Source organism: Oreochromis niloticus, linkage group LG5 (assembly GCF_001858045.2).
Source record: "Oreochromis niloticus isolate F11D_XX linkage group LG5, O_niloticus_UMD_NMBU, whole genome shotgun sequence".
In the NCBI taxonomy this organism is placed as follows: Eukaryota; Metazoa; Chordata; class Actinopteri; order Cichliformes; family Cichlidae; genus Oreochromis; species Oreochromis niloticus.
In genome coordinates this window covers 21,166,967-21,181,458 of record NC_031970.2, presented here as the reverse complement: position 1 = coordinate 21,181,458, position 14,492 = coordinate 21,166,967, and the positions used below count along the sequence as shown (strand labels likewise).

The window sequence follows — 14,492 nt, the reverse complement described above, 5'->3', positions numbered from 1 at the left end:
CAAAGGAACATTCTCTCCGTCTCGAGGGCAGGCACTGACTCCCACTTATCTCCTGGAGCCAACTGTCCCTTATGGAGACACGACATTGCAGGTACAAGGTTTTTGCAGAGTGTTAGTTGGTCTCTTACCTAACCCTGAACTCACTAACTGTGTGTGTATGTCCTAACCTCCAACTACACCCTCTTTTACCTCTTAGCTCGTGTGTAATAATCTGAATCAGGTATGTAATATTAAATGAATGTTGTTTAATCAACTGCCACTACTTAAAACTTAACAAAAGATATAACTGAATAAAAGATCACAAAGAATAACATGATATCAGTGTTTTGTAAGTGCATGCGGCCTTCTATGCTCGAAGTCACTCACCTCAATAGATCAGCCAGACATCCCGCTGACTGTAGCTTTTAACCCTTACTAACTTGAGCACAACTCTATAATAAGCACAAAACTGCAATGTGTATAAAGATGATCACGGTTACCCCTGCAATGAAAGATTATATGATTATGCTGACACCTGTAAATAGAAGATTACCATGAGGTTATAACAGTCACTGTAATACAAACTTTAATGTAATGTCAATAGCTTCAATAAATGCCTTAATGCAATGCTTGTGATATGATTCTGATGCAATGATAATGCTGATGATAAAATAACAGTAAAATACCCCTTCTTATCCAGCACCCCCTTTGTGGTGGCTGGTATTAATAACACATACATAGGTACTTTTAATTAGCTGCTCTTTATATGTGTAGCTTTGTGGCCTCAATATGTGATGAAGTACTTCTCCTGCCTCTTGTGGTTTTCCTGTGACCAACTGCTACAAAATGATTCATCCCCTTCTGTGTCGTCAGTAACGTCAGAATCTTCTTCTCAACAGATGCCTTTGGTGTGCTGTCCTAATGTGTAAGTTAAACATCCTGCAGATTTTGCAATATTTAATGTGATCTCTCAACATTCGTGTAAGTTCACAGTTGAAAGACATATTTTGCTAAAGTTATTTCAGACTTAATAATAGATTTATTTATGTTCTTGACATATATTTTCAACAGTGTCCTTCCATGTAATTCAAGTACAAGGTCAGTCTCTGATCTACTGTCTTTATTGCTGAGTTGTGTCGTCACTGTATGTTATTCCATGATTAGTCTATGATTGGATTGGGTAATGTATAACTGCTTAAATGGGGGAAAAAAAGGGGGGGGGGGAAGACAGGCATATTATGTGACATAACATCTAAGTGTTCAGTATAACATGTCTTGGTCTGAAACTGGCAATGAAACAGCAGTGATCACAGAATTTGTTTTGTCATAATTTTTGCCTGCTGATCTCACATCAGAGTTCATCTGCCAAAGTGTCATGGTCTGGGTGAGTGAGATGTTTTTTCATAGAGCTGGGGCTCCACCTCTGGATGGAGTCTCCATTCAGCAGTCTCACCTGTCTGCAATCAAGCTACCAGTATTTAAGACCAGCACATTCAACAAGTCTTCTCCAGATCTACAGCTAACCAGTGTTAGTGTTAGGCTACATTGAAAGTAGTATTCTCACTTAACCTGTGTCTCTCTGTTCTAGTAACCCACCAGGTCACCACGCTTCACTCTTGAGCAATACTTACCTTCATTAATAATAATAATAATACATTTTATTTGAAAGCGCCTTTCAAAACACTCAAGGTCGCTGTACACAGTAGAGTAAAAAGCAACATAAAAGCAATTAGGACGTCGGTCTTGCTGCAGTCACCCAGTCTGGTTACCCTCCATTCCTCTCTACACATCACCTGCCTTCCTTCCTGTCACGGCTTCTGGAACTCATTTGGATCTGGACTTTGACTCACCCCGGATTGGAAACTCACCTGGACCTTTTTGGACTGCCCTCCTTCCACATCGTTCTCCGCCTGCAACGAGTAAGCCATTAGAAACACTTCCAGCCTTACTTACCATTAATCACTGGAACCCAGCTGACTCTCTGCACTCCTTTTGTTGCAGTCACTCTGCACTGCTTCACCCGAGCCACAGCCCTTCCTCCCCTTGGCCCTGTTCATGGACTTGTAACGCCGTTATTCCCATCACTGGTGCTCAGCAGCTTGTAGAAAAAGTTGAGTGTGGAAGAAGTGGCGAGAAGGTGGAGCTGAAAAGCTAAAAGAAGCTAAAAATACATGCAACAAAATGTGTCAAATTAACTGACTGTTAGGTAGTGCTGCTACACTGTGAACAGCGGTACCAGCAACAACCAGTAACCAGGCCTCAAAGTCACAGGAGGCTGCTGCTAGGGAGAGAAAGAGGAAGGTTAAATTAATGTGGTAAGAAAATAGAAGGAAGAAGATAATTAGGGATTCAGGTAAAATGAATGGCTTCTTTGACCATGAGCCATTGCTAATCACTAAAGTATGGCTTTTAATTATTGGCACTTACAGCACTGCAGCTAAGAAATAACCCAACATGTCATGGTTCTGGGTCATTTTGACCCAGCTTTTTCAGTTTCTTATATTTTGGTATATTTCTGTATTATGATTTATGTTCTGGTTCTTTAAGTTGTGCTATTTTGATTATTATTCTAGGTTTAGTTCAGCGTCAAGTTTGCATCTTTGTGATTTGCTTCATGTTTCCTGTTTTATTTTGATAGTCCCAAACCTATGTCAGTGTATTCAGTTTTACTTCCCCCTGTCCCATTAGCCCTAATTTCTCCCAGCTGTGTCTCCCTCCTGTTTCCCATTAAATGATTAGGCCTCTGTGTATATAAGCCCTGTGTGTTCCTTTGTTCTCTGTTGCGTCGTTAATGTCTGCTCATCCTCATGGAAGATGGAAGAGCAGCTGCAACAGGACAACATCAGAGGGGTTTGGAACAGCCTGAAGACAATCTCAGGACAAAAACCAACCCCCCAGGCTGCAGGAGACTTGGGGTGGGTGAATGACCTAAATAAATATTTTAATAGGTTTGATCAACCACCCACCCCTCCCACAGCATCTTCCCCCCTGCTGCAATCTCCTTCATCTTCAGGGACTGCCTGTCCTTCATCTCAGGACTTCACACCTCTCAGCTTCACACCTCCCAGCTCCCAGTCATTACATCCACCCCCGGCTTCTGTGGACTCCAACATACACACCCCTCCCCCAAAATCCACTCTTTCTGTCTTAGCACTTCAAGTGAGGAATGAGCTTCGCAAGATCAAGGTGCGGAAGGCTGCAGGTCCAGATGGCGTCAGCTCCAGGCTCCTGAGGTGCTGCGCAGATGAACTGTGTGGCATCCTAGGTTATCTGTCCAACCTGAGCCTGTCACTGGGGAAAGTACCACAGCTGTGGAAGACCTCCTGTGTGGTACCGGTACCAAAGACCTCCCATCCCAAGGACCTCAGCAGCTACAGGCCGGTAGCCCTGACGTCACATCTGATGAAGACCCTCAAGAGGTTGGTTCTAAACCATCTGCGCCCCCTGGTGAGGTCTTCATTGGATCCGCTGCAGTTTGCTTACCAGCCTGGCATTGGGGTGGAGGACGCCGTCATCTACCTCCTGCACCGAGCTCTGACTCACCTGGAGAAGCCTGGAAGCACTGTGAGGATCATGTTCTTTGATTTCTCCAGTGCTTTTAACACCATCCAGCCACGACTTCTGAGGGACAAGCTGGAGCTATCGGGAGTGGACCACCACATGTCCCAGTGGATACTGAACTACCTCACAGAACGTCCACGGTATGTGAGGTCACAGGGCTGTGTCTCTGACACGCTGGTCTGCAGTACGGGGGCCCCACAGGGAACTGTGCTGGCACCGTTTCTCTTCACCCTCTACACTGCAGACTTCTCCATCAACTCCCCACGCTGCCACCTACAGAAGTTCTCTGACGACTCTGCCATAGTCGGCCTCATCACAGGTGAGGACGACTCAGAGTACAGACAGTGGACTCTGGACTTTGTTGACTGGTGTCAGCAGAACCACCTGCTGATCAACGCCGGGAAAACCAAGGAGTTGGTGGTGGACTTCCGGAGACGCAGACCCACCACACTGACACTGGTGAACATCCAGGGAGTGGACATTGAGATAGTGGACTCTTATAGGTACCTGGGTGTTCACCTGAATAATAAACTGGACTGGAGCCACAACACTGATGCTCTTTACAGGAAGGGTCAGAGCAGACTCTACCCGCTGAGGCGGCTGAGGTCATTTGGAGTACAGGGAGCGCTTTTGAAGACCTTCTATGACTCTGTGGTGGCATCTGTCATTTTTTACAGTGTTGTATGTTGGAGCAGCGGTTTATCGGCAGCTGAGAGGAAGAGGTTGGATAAACTCATCAGGAAGGCTAGCTCTGTTCTGGGATGCACCCTGGACCCAGTGCAGGTGGTGGGAGACAGAAGGACTCTGGCCAAAATAACATCTCTGATGGACAGAGTCTCCCACCCCATGCATGGAAATGCTGCTGAACTGCAAAGCTCCTTCAGTGACAGACTGCTGCATCCTAGATGCATGAAGGAGCGTTTCCATAGGTCCTTCCTCCCTGCAGCTGTCAGACTGTACAATCAGAACTGCTCCCAACAATCATAGATGTTTACATCAGCGCTGTAACTGCAATAAGTTAATCAACCGATTCGCACTACAACCTGGTTTGCCTCTTATCTGTAGCTATTTTTATTTAATTTAATAACTGTACAGTACTCTCTGTATATAGTAACCATTGTCCTTAATGTAAATATGTAAGAAAAATTGTGTATGTTTCTGTTCTGTGTCCTGTGCACTGTTTGTTTGTTTGTATATGTGTCTTTTTGGCTGCTGTTACAACCAAATTTCCCCTTGTGGGACAATTAAAGGATTACAGGATTATTCTCATGCTGGCCTGTGTGTTTTGTTTTCAGTTCAGTTTCCAGACCTCCTAGTTCTGTTTTTTGATTTGGCCTGCAATACAGCAGTGGACTTTGCATTCTGCCTCCATGAGTTTGCATATTGGGTCCTTTATCCTGCCTGCCCGCACACAGCCTTGACACAACAACTGTAGCAACCGGTTTAAAAGCTGTTCAATATCTATAATCAAAGGAAATTAAATGAATACATAATATGTGCATGTATGATATGTCATGGTGGGCCAACTGGACCAAAAATGCCAGCAATGATTTTTTTTTTTGTCCCAGTCCAGCCTATAGTTACCATTGTAGTCACAAACGTAATGAAAAAGAGCTAACATCTGATAATAAAAAATAACAGTGCTTTATTGGGGATTATTAAATTATGCCTTTATTTTTCCCCCACAGAAATGTTGTTCTAACAGGTAAGCAGTACTATTTCTCAAGTGTTAGCAGGTCTGCACCCTCATTTTAATCTTTGTGCTAATTCACATCCATTTTGACAGCTCTTCAGGACCCACATTGCTTTTTTTCTCTCCAGGGAAAATATGTTTTTGAACATTTTAAATGAGGCTAGTGCACTCCAAATCCCCTTTGTGCAAAGTCAACCTTAAACTAGCCATTTATAAATTAGCCTTAATGAGCTGCATTAAAGTGAACAGTTATTTTCCCAGTGCTCAAGTGATAAAACTGGGAAGAGATGTTAGCCAAGAACAAATTAAGCTTTGATTTTCAGTGACACGAAATGAGTGTATTGTCTTCTTTCTACTGGAATGAAGAAACCTTTTTTTAAAAAAACAAAAACTCTCTTTTTCTTTTTTTCCACATAGAAACAAAGGCAACATGACTGGTAACACAAAATGTATATTACTCATTTGCTTTCACTGCAGTGATGTAGTCTATTCATACTTGATTATTTAAACCATTTTATTGTTCTGTTTTAGATAACTGGAAGTCTATGGTAAGTCTCAAAAGTTGAAGAATATTTCAAAAACTTTCTACTCAGTTAGTAGTCATAGTCACAGTTCTGTCCCTTCCACCCAACATCTGTTTGAAATAATTTACAGGCTGATAGTGACACCTACAGTACTGTCACCTATAACTGCAGCTTTGATGAGCTGAACAAAGGCAGGAGCTCTTCTACTGAAACTAAAAACATGCTACAGGCATGTTTCACATGTGACATGGACAATAAGTTGTTTTGACACAATATATGTGAAAAATATATGAAATACTTCACATTTTTCATAATGATAGAAAACAATTATATTTAACTAAGATTAGTTCATTTGTGCCTCTCTGTTTATTTTCTATAGTATGATTGCTGTACTTCACACCCTCATCCAGCTGTTCCAGGCCTGGGAAATTTATTGTTAAACTTTCTTTCTTTCTTTTTAATGTTGAAGTTTTGAAATAGAAACTGATGTCTGTTTTAAGGTCAGCATGTGTAGACTGTAACACATGTCATGATTGCTGACAGTGTTTATCCCTTAAGCCAGTCCATCCTGCTGTATTTAAGATATACAAAGTAAAAAGAAATATTTTCAAAGTTGAAATTGAGGTGCAAAGATCCTTGGCTTTTTATACACATTTGTAAACCTTTTGATGTATTTTATTACTGTTTTGTGATTACAAAAGCTCTCTTACCCAATTAAGGTTCATAATAATAACCAAATGTATTTAATGCCACACAGAGTGACCCTAATCCTAATAAAGGTCATGGTTTGGTCTGGATTAGTTGGTTTTCTTCTTGCTCTGTTTCATGTTAATAACATTAGCAGGTCATTTTTAAGTGCCGTGACAGCAGAATATAACATGTCAGGTAGTACTTGTCTATTCACTGTATATTGGAATTTGTATTTCATTAGAACTGTTTCACAACAAAATAAATTAATTAGAAAGACACAAGTTTAAAACACCAGGGCATGATTCTACATATCACTAATGTTTGTTTTATCCTTTTGTTTGGTGGCATGGTTCGGTCAGACCTCTGTCACAGAGAAAAACTCACTGAATCAGATAGTGAGATGGTCCAGTTGTCTGATAGGTGAGCCACAGTGTTGTTTAGCCTCCCTGTATTCTAAACAGGTACAGAGGATGGCTTTATCAATCCTTAAAAATGGTTCCCATCCTCTACGGGGTGAATTTCAGCTTCTTTCCTGAGGACGGAGGTTTCTATTTCCAAGATGCAGGACAAAGCGTTATAAAAACTACTTTGTCCCTGTTGCTGTTACTGAATTAAATAAGAACTGTTTTTGTTTTTGATTCGAAATGTTAAATTACTATATATGTGCTACAGTGAGGTTTATATGTATTAGGTATGTGTTTTTTGAAGGGATGCCAAATGCTATCATTTTTCTTTAAAGCAAATTCACCTATGGGTATAAATAAAGTTACCTTACCTTACCTTGTTTTACAAGAATGTCTGAGTTCACCATTATCAGATTTATATCATAGTCCTGGATTTTTGACCCTGAGTTCAGAGTTTTTTAGACTTAAATTGTCTTTTTATTTGAAGTTCTTTTTGGTTCTTCATTTGTTTGCTTTTCTTATTTCATTTTCATGTTCTTTAGTACCTTGTGCAGTAGTTCTTTGTTAGATTTTCTGTTTTAAACCCAGGAAGTATCTAGGTATAATTTCTGACTTCCTGATTTATTTTGGTAGCTGTGTGTCCTTTCTGTCTTGTTTCTAGTCTTACTTACTCAGTATCCTTGCCTTTGATTAGTTAGTTTCCTAAATATGTCTCCTGTGTATTTCAGGCTTTAGCTTGTTTGTGTTTGTGCGTATTTCATTGTGCTATGTGGATATATGTTATCTTGTAGTATATCTCTTGGCCTCTGTTCTAAATCCTTTATTTTGGGCCTTTATTAGAGAAATTAATGGCTTACCTTTTACTGTTTAACTCACTGCATCTTGCATTTGGGTCTTTACCAAGTACTCCACAACATGACAACTGAACAACAAAAAACCAAACAAAAACCAACAACCACATGGCCGTCCCCTTCATAATCACATTATAGTTGTTTGGAACAACACATTGTTTATTCTTAGGGCTAAGGACAAAGTTTGCTGAAAAGTTGAATTTTTTAATTTAAGTCAATTTAACATGCATTTCTCTTTGATGATGATCTGTACTTAGTAGCACCAAAGGTGACAAGTGTTGCACATGGACTGCATAGCAAAAAGGAAGTGGGCTATTACAAAAGCTAAGCGTTTGTGTACCTGCTAATATGACAGAAACATGATGTATAACTGGGAAACACAACCAAAGGAGCAGATATGATCAACATACAGTACATGCTGCTTTGGTCATCTTTACTTCTCTTTGCCTTGTGGTTCTCAACAAGACATTTACAGGAACTTTTAAGCGATTGTTGACTGTGTAGCTCTGTGGCCTTGATGTGTCATTCTTTATTAATGCCTCGTGTGGTTTTTCTGTGAACAAGTTCTGCAAAATGACACATCAGCTTCTGTGCAGTCAGCAGTGTTATTGAGTTTTATCATGGCTGGATACCTTTTGTTGGTCATCCTCATTTGTAAGTTGAACCTCTGTAGATTTTTATAATGTTGACTCACTGCGTAATTGTTTTGCTCTGTTTATTTGTGAATTTATTAAACAGTGTGGAGCCAAAAGCTACTTTATTCAGTAGAACAATCCCATAGCTTGATCTTGACTCCTGTATATGACAGAATTTAAAATGGAGTTTCATTGTTTTTATGACTTATTAACACATGTATTTGCAATCTTAATTTTTTTTTTCTAACAGTGTCCTGTCATGTGATTCAGATGCAAGGTCAGTCTCTGAGCTACTATCGTTATTAAATGTCTTATTCCACAATTAAATTTCTTTACTTAGATTGGAATAAAGAAAATCATAAGTTATATAATTTATTGATAATACTCTAATTTTTCAGCTCTTCTTCAACCAACACTCACAGTGAGCACAGCAGAGATCTCAGAGACAGACTCAGTCACATTACGCTGTCAGGCACCAGCATCTGCCTCAGTTTATCACTGTTATTTTCATACTGGGGAGCAACAAAGTATCGGAGTCATCTCGTGTCTACAGACACTGACAGGAACTGAACTGCTGTTAATCTCACATCAGAGATCACCTGCTGACATCAAAGTCAGATGTTTGTACACTGTGAAATACGGATCTGTGACTTCGACTTCACCACACAGTAACCCATCCTCCATCACCATACAAAGTAAGAGACGATCACCAAACTGTACATGTTCCATCAATGCACAGGGCAAACAGCAGTCCTGAGAAAGTTGATACGCTCACTCTTCTTCATCGCAGCCACTCCATGTTCCTTTAAAGACTTGCAGGCTCACATCCTCACTCATTCACAAGCAACATACACGCACAAAAAAACTTACACATGAATGCACAAATCCATCTGACAAGGAAAATTAAGTATGGTCACCTTCTTTGGAGACACATTTGTGTGAACATATAAATAAACAAATGAAGAAGATTTTATGGTATTACATATATTTAGTGTTGTAACACTTTCTATTTATTTCCTTATACTTTTTGGCTCTATTGTTAAACTATGACAGTTGGCCCCGTGACATACTGGTGACCTGTCCAGGGTGTACCCTGCCTCTAGCCCTATGGTTGCTGCACCCTGAATTGGATTAGCGGAAGAGGATCTTTTTTTTTAAAAGGCTTGTAATTCATGCAGAAATATCAGATACTAAAGTGGTGCATTTCATTTTAAATGCTTTGTTTGGAAATGATTGCACAACAAGAACAAAAAAACAAACAAAAAAGTCCTACATGTTAATTCATTTCTACACCAATCCATTTTCTTTTGTTCTAAATATATTGGAAAAAGAATCACCAATGACTGCCATGAAATCAGCATTTACCATCACCATAGGTAGACTCGCAGTCAGCCACGAACACGTTGACCTCCACCAGGTTTGGATTGGTGAACACTAGATCGCTGAGATTTCCCATTCCATTCTCAACCCTTCTATCCCTGTCCTTAGCTCTGCTGTCTTTGACAGGTTTGAGCCAGTTTCTTTGCTCTGCCTGCAGGAGTTGGTTTCTCACCTGAAGCCCACAGGTTCCCCTTATGATGCTCTCCCTCCTCGATTTTTCAAAGAGGTTTTTCTCACTATAGCACCATTTGTACAATCCATTGTAAATAATAGTCTGTCCTCTGGTGTTGTACCTGTGAATCTTAAACATGCAGTGATTCAGCCTCTACTCAAGAAAGCTGCTCTTGATCCTGATATTACTGCAAATTACAGGCCTATTTCCAAACTGCCTTTTATCTCAAAAATTCTTGAAAAGGTAGTTCACAAGCAATTAATGTCCTTTTTAGAAGAACACAGTATTTTAGAAGTTTTCCAATCTGGTTTTAAAGCTCTAAATAGTACCGAATCTGCCCTTCTAGTTTAGAGCAGTTGGTGGGTGTTAGGAGTACCGCACTGCAGTGGTTTAGATTCTATTTGGCAGAGCTAACTTTCTCTGTGAAACGTGGTGAGTTTGCATCCTCTGCTGCTTCTCTTCAATGTGGGGTCCCACAGGGTTCAGTTTTAGGCCCGCTTCTTTTCTCCCTATATCTCCTACCCCTTGGCTCTATTTTCAGGAAACATGGGATTTCTTTCCACTGTTATGCCGATGACTTCCAGATTTATTTCCCACTTAACCCTTTAAAACCGGTGGGAGCGGGCATGCTCCGTTTTGCGTAACTATTTTTACATCCCTGTAGAACCGGAACCACGTAAGCTAGCGCAATAATTTTTTTTGAATATGAAACCGGAGGAGTTGTACGTACATCTTATGCCATCAGCTTGTCCTAGGTCACGGTTTCCTTCCACATATGGCTTTGCAAAAACTGCAAATTAAAGCACTTACGGCAACAAAAACATAATATTCCAGAAACACGCTTTTCCGATCCGATTGGGTGTTCATAACACTTCCTACATTGAAATAGACGTCAGCGCGAACTATCGCATGTCCGCCATTACCTGCCCAAAACCGGAAGTGACGTCGTTTTTCACGGAAAATGTAGTTTTTTACTTTTGGGGCCTTATAAGCCTATACTGGTGTTTTTAAAAGTCATGTTTGACTTCATGCTTTTCTGAATAGTTTCTGGGATGCTTCGAACTCAAATTGCACTGCTGGAAATAGTTTAATTTGATGCACATGCTGTTTTCTTTGCAAATTTGCATTATAGGATTTATTTTCAGCCCTGCGACAGACTGGTGACCTGTCCAGGGTGTACCCCGCCTCTTGCCCTATGACAGCTGGGATAGGCTCCAGCACCCCCTGCGACCCTGAAAAGGATAAGTGGAAGTGAATGGATGGATGGATGGATGGATGGATGGATTTATTTTCGTTTTTTCTGCAGTATATAAAAATTGGTGTATCGCAAAAATAAAACTATGAAGACACTCAAAATAAATTTCCTGTTGTTGTAAACTATTTTTTGCAACTTTTCTATATTTAAAGTTTTGAGGGATAAACCTCTTAAATTTTTCTAAGTAGAAGTATATGTAAAAAAAAAAAAAAAAAAAAAAGATTTTCAATTTTTTTGTAGTTTATTGCACTTTTTTGCAATTTATGTAGTGACTTAATGCATACATATTATTAAACTTTGGGCTATAACAGTTGTATTGATTTATAGTTGAAATGCTCCCCAAAATGGCACTACAGCATGTAAAAATATAAAGTAAGCTTGGTTCTATGGTAGGTCTTAAAGGGTTAAAAAGATGAATGGCTTCTCAGTAGAGTAGACCCTCTGCTCAGATGCCTTGATGAAATAAGTGCCTGGATGGCTTTGAACTTTTTTACATTTTAATGAGCAGAAAACAGAAGTGATAGTTTTTGGTGGCGCTTCTGAGACCACTTCTATAGATCTTGGTTCGCTGGCACAGTATGTTAAACCAGTCATCACTAATCTGGGAGTTAAAATGGAGGCAGATCTTAAACTTGAAAGCCAGGTCAGAGCTATTGTAAGATCTAGCTTTTTTCATCTGAGGCAATTAGCCAAAATAAAGCCCATCTTATGTAAACAGCTTTTTGAGACAGTAATACATGCCTTTGTTACATCTAGGCTGGATTATTGTAACACACTTTATTGTGGGGTTAGTGATGCATCCATTAGGCGTCTGCAGGTTGTGCAAAATGCTGCAGCATGTCTTTTAACTGGAACAAAAAAGTCTGAGCACATTACCCCCATTTTAATTTCACTCCACTGGCTACCTGTACATTTTAGGATTGTTTTTACATTTCTCTTATTTGTTTTTAAATCTCTTAATGGCCTGGCCTCCTCCCTACCTCTCAGAGCTACTACAACCATATACACCTGCCCGTTCCCTTAGGTCTGCCAATCAGCAGCTCCTTAAGGTACCGAAAACTAAGTATAAATTTAAAGGTGATCTTGCTTTTGCTGTAGCTGCTCCAAAGTTGTGGAATGATCTGCCCTTGCACGTTAGACAGGCCTCTTCTCTTTCTGAGTTTAAAAGTCTTCTTAAAACATATTTATTCGCTGAAGCCTTTGGCACTGTTTAAAGGGGTTGACTCAATTTGTTCTATCATGTTTTATTTTATTTTAGTTATTTAGATATTTATTTTATTTTATCATTTTTTTAAATCTTATTTTTATTCAATTTTTATTTTGCTTATACTATTTGCATGTACAGCACTTTGTGAACTCTGGTTTTATGTTAAAGTGCTTAATAAATAAAGATAGTATGGTATGGTATGGTATGGTAAATAAATTAAGCATGCATACCCGTTTCACACTCTGGACAGGCAAAACATGATATCCACATGATAAACCACTGGGTTTATTATATGTATTGCTATTATATCGGTTTGCATTTGCTTTTTAATGAGTTTTGTGCATCTATCTAGTAAAATCAAGTCTCAGCAGTCCCGATGCTTTCAGTCCTACCACTTCTGTAAAGCCAACATTATGTAACTAAATTAACCATGTTTTAAATGGGATATTTGTTATTCAGTAACATTATTAAAGATACCACCCACACAATTGTGTTCTTTACCAATGCACGCAAAAAAATCCCTAAGAGATGGAACTATTTTAAGTAAATGTGCTAAATGCCCTGCAGTCCAAATACATGGGGTGTTTGATGCAAATAGTTTACTTCAGTGCTTTGTTTTTACTATGTAGCACTATGTTGTCTCCAGGACATGATATTTAAAGTTGATCAACCAAAACTGTCATGTAATTTTCTCAATGATTCACACTAACATTTTAAGAAAATGTTAAACTTTTTTTCTTTTTGCAATAGAATATTACTGTCATGATTTTATTCCTCCAAAAACACCAGCACACTCTAAATCATCTAAATCATCTAAATCTTTATTAAACAAATGCAAAGCAGTTAATGTGACTTAACATTGTGTCTCACACCACCATCAAAGGCTTTTTTTGTCCCCTTAACTGTTAACTTTTTTAAAGCACAAAACATGATATTGATGATTGGGGCAGTCATAACAGTGGATGTCGTCCTGCTGTTGTTGCCTCTTGTCCTTCATCAAAGTAAAACTGGTAAGACTAAACATCCCACCTTATAATTTCAGATTTAATTACAATTTAGTTTTGAGTTGACATTACTGTCTGGTTTTAAAGCCGACATTGATAAAGCTGGTTGTTGTTGTTTTTTTGTGGCATTTTCCAGAGAAATGTGGTTTCAAGAGGTAAGAAATTTAATTTTGTTTGACTACCTTGTGTGACTTTTTTTCTATGTAGCTCATTTCATATAAATAACTGCGTCATCCCCTTTATACAGACTTGATCTCTTTTGGGTTGACTTCAGGTCAAATGTTTGAATTGATTTTTGGAAAACTATACAACACAATCACAACATATGATGAGAGCAACATGGAGCCAAAAGCTGCGCTTATTAAACATTCAGTTTACATTTAGAAATTTCAAATAATAAATAATTATCATTTAACATTTTACTAACGTATGTGATGGTTTTGAGTGATAAAGCAGTGATACAATGGAAGAATTAGTAAGTTTCTGCAAACACATTCCATTTTTAGCCACAAAATGAAGAAACCACAAAATGAAACATTTTTTACAAAACTTTTCTTTTTTCATTTAGACAAAAAGGCAACATCACAGGTAAATCAAACCACATGCTGTTCATGCACATTCACTGCACTGCTAATGCAATATTTACATCCTCATTAAACACACGGTACTGTGCTTTGTCTTCTGTTTAAGATGAGTGGAAATCTGTGGTAAGTGTGAAAAATAGAGGACTACTGTTTTTGAAAACATTTTGCAGTGATTATTCTGTCTCTGTCCCTTCCACATAACATGTTTTTGAAATAATTCACAGGCTGATTATAACGACACCTTCAGTATCATCACCTACAATAGCAACACTGGTGAGTTTCCTTCCATACTTTGTGTAATAAAGAAAAATAATTATAATTATGTAAAAAAAAATAATTTGTACTCATCTGTTTCTTTTCTGTAGAGTGATCGCTGCACTTCAAACCCCGTCCATCTGTACAGCGCTCATAAACAGATTGTGCAACTTTCGAAAACACAATTCTTTTGTTACCTGAACTTTACTGAATTGCTAGAAACTGAGCTTGTTTTAAGATTTTAAAAAAAGAGAGATGTGTAGGCTTTCACATGTTATAATTCTTTTGATAAAAAAAC

At 38.9% G+C, this 14,492-nt stretch overlaps 2 long non-coding RNA genes across 2 annotated transcripts; both read left to right on the top strand.

The window, feature by feature from the left end:
- The first annotated feature begins 857 nt into the window (after positions 1-857).
- On the top strand, positions 858-1,195 carry LOC112846818 (uncharacterized). The gene is made up of 2 exons (XR_003219989.1): positions 858-904; positions 1,051-1,195. It is a non-coding gene; the product is annotated as an uncharacterized LOC112846818 (long non-coding RNA).
- Positions 1,196-13,291: 12,096 nt separating this feature from the next.
- On the top strand, positions 13,292-14,212 carry LOC109202193 (uncharacterized). The gene is made up of 5 exons (XR_002062136.2): positions 13,292-13,361; positions 13,492-13,510; positions 13,924-13,943; positions 14,046-14,062; positions 14,164-14,212. It is a non-coding gene; the product is annotated as an uncharacterized LOC109202193 (long non-coding RNA).
- Positions 14,213-14,492: the final 280 nt, after the last annotated feature.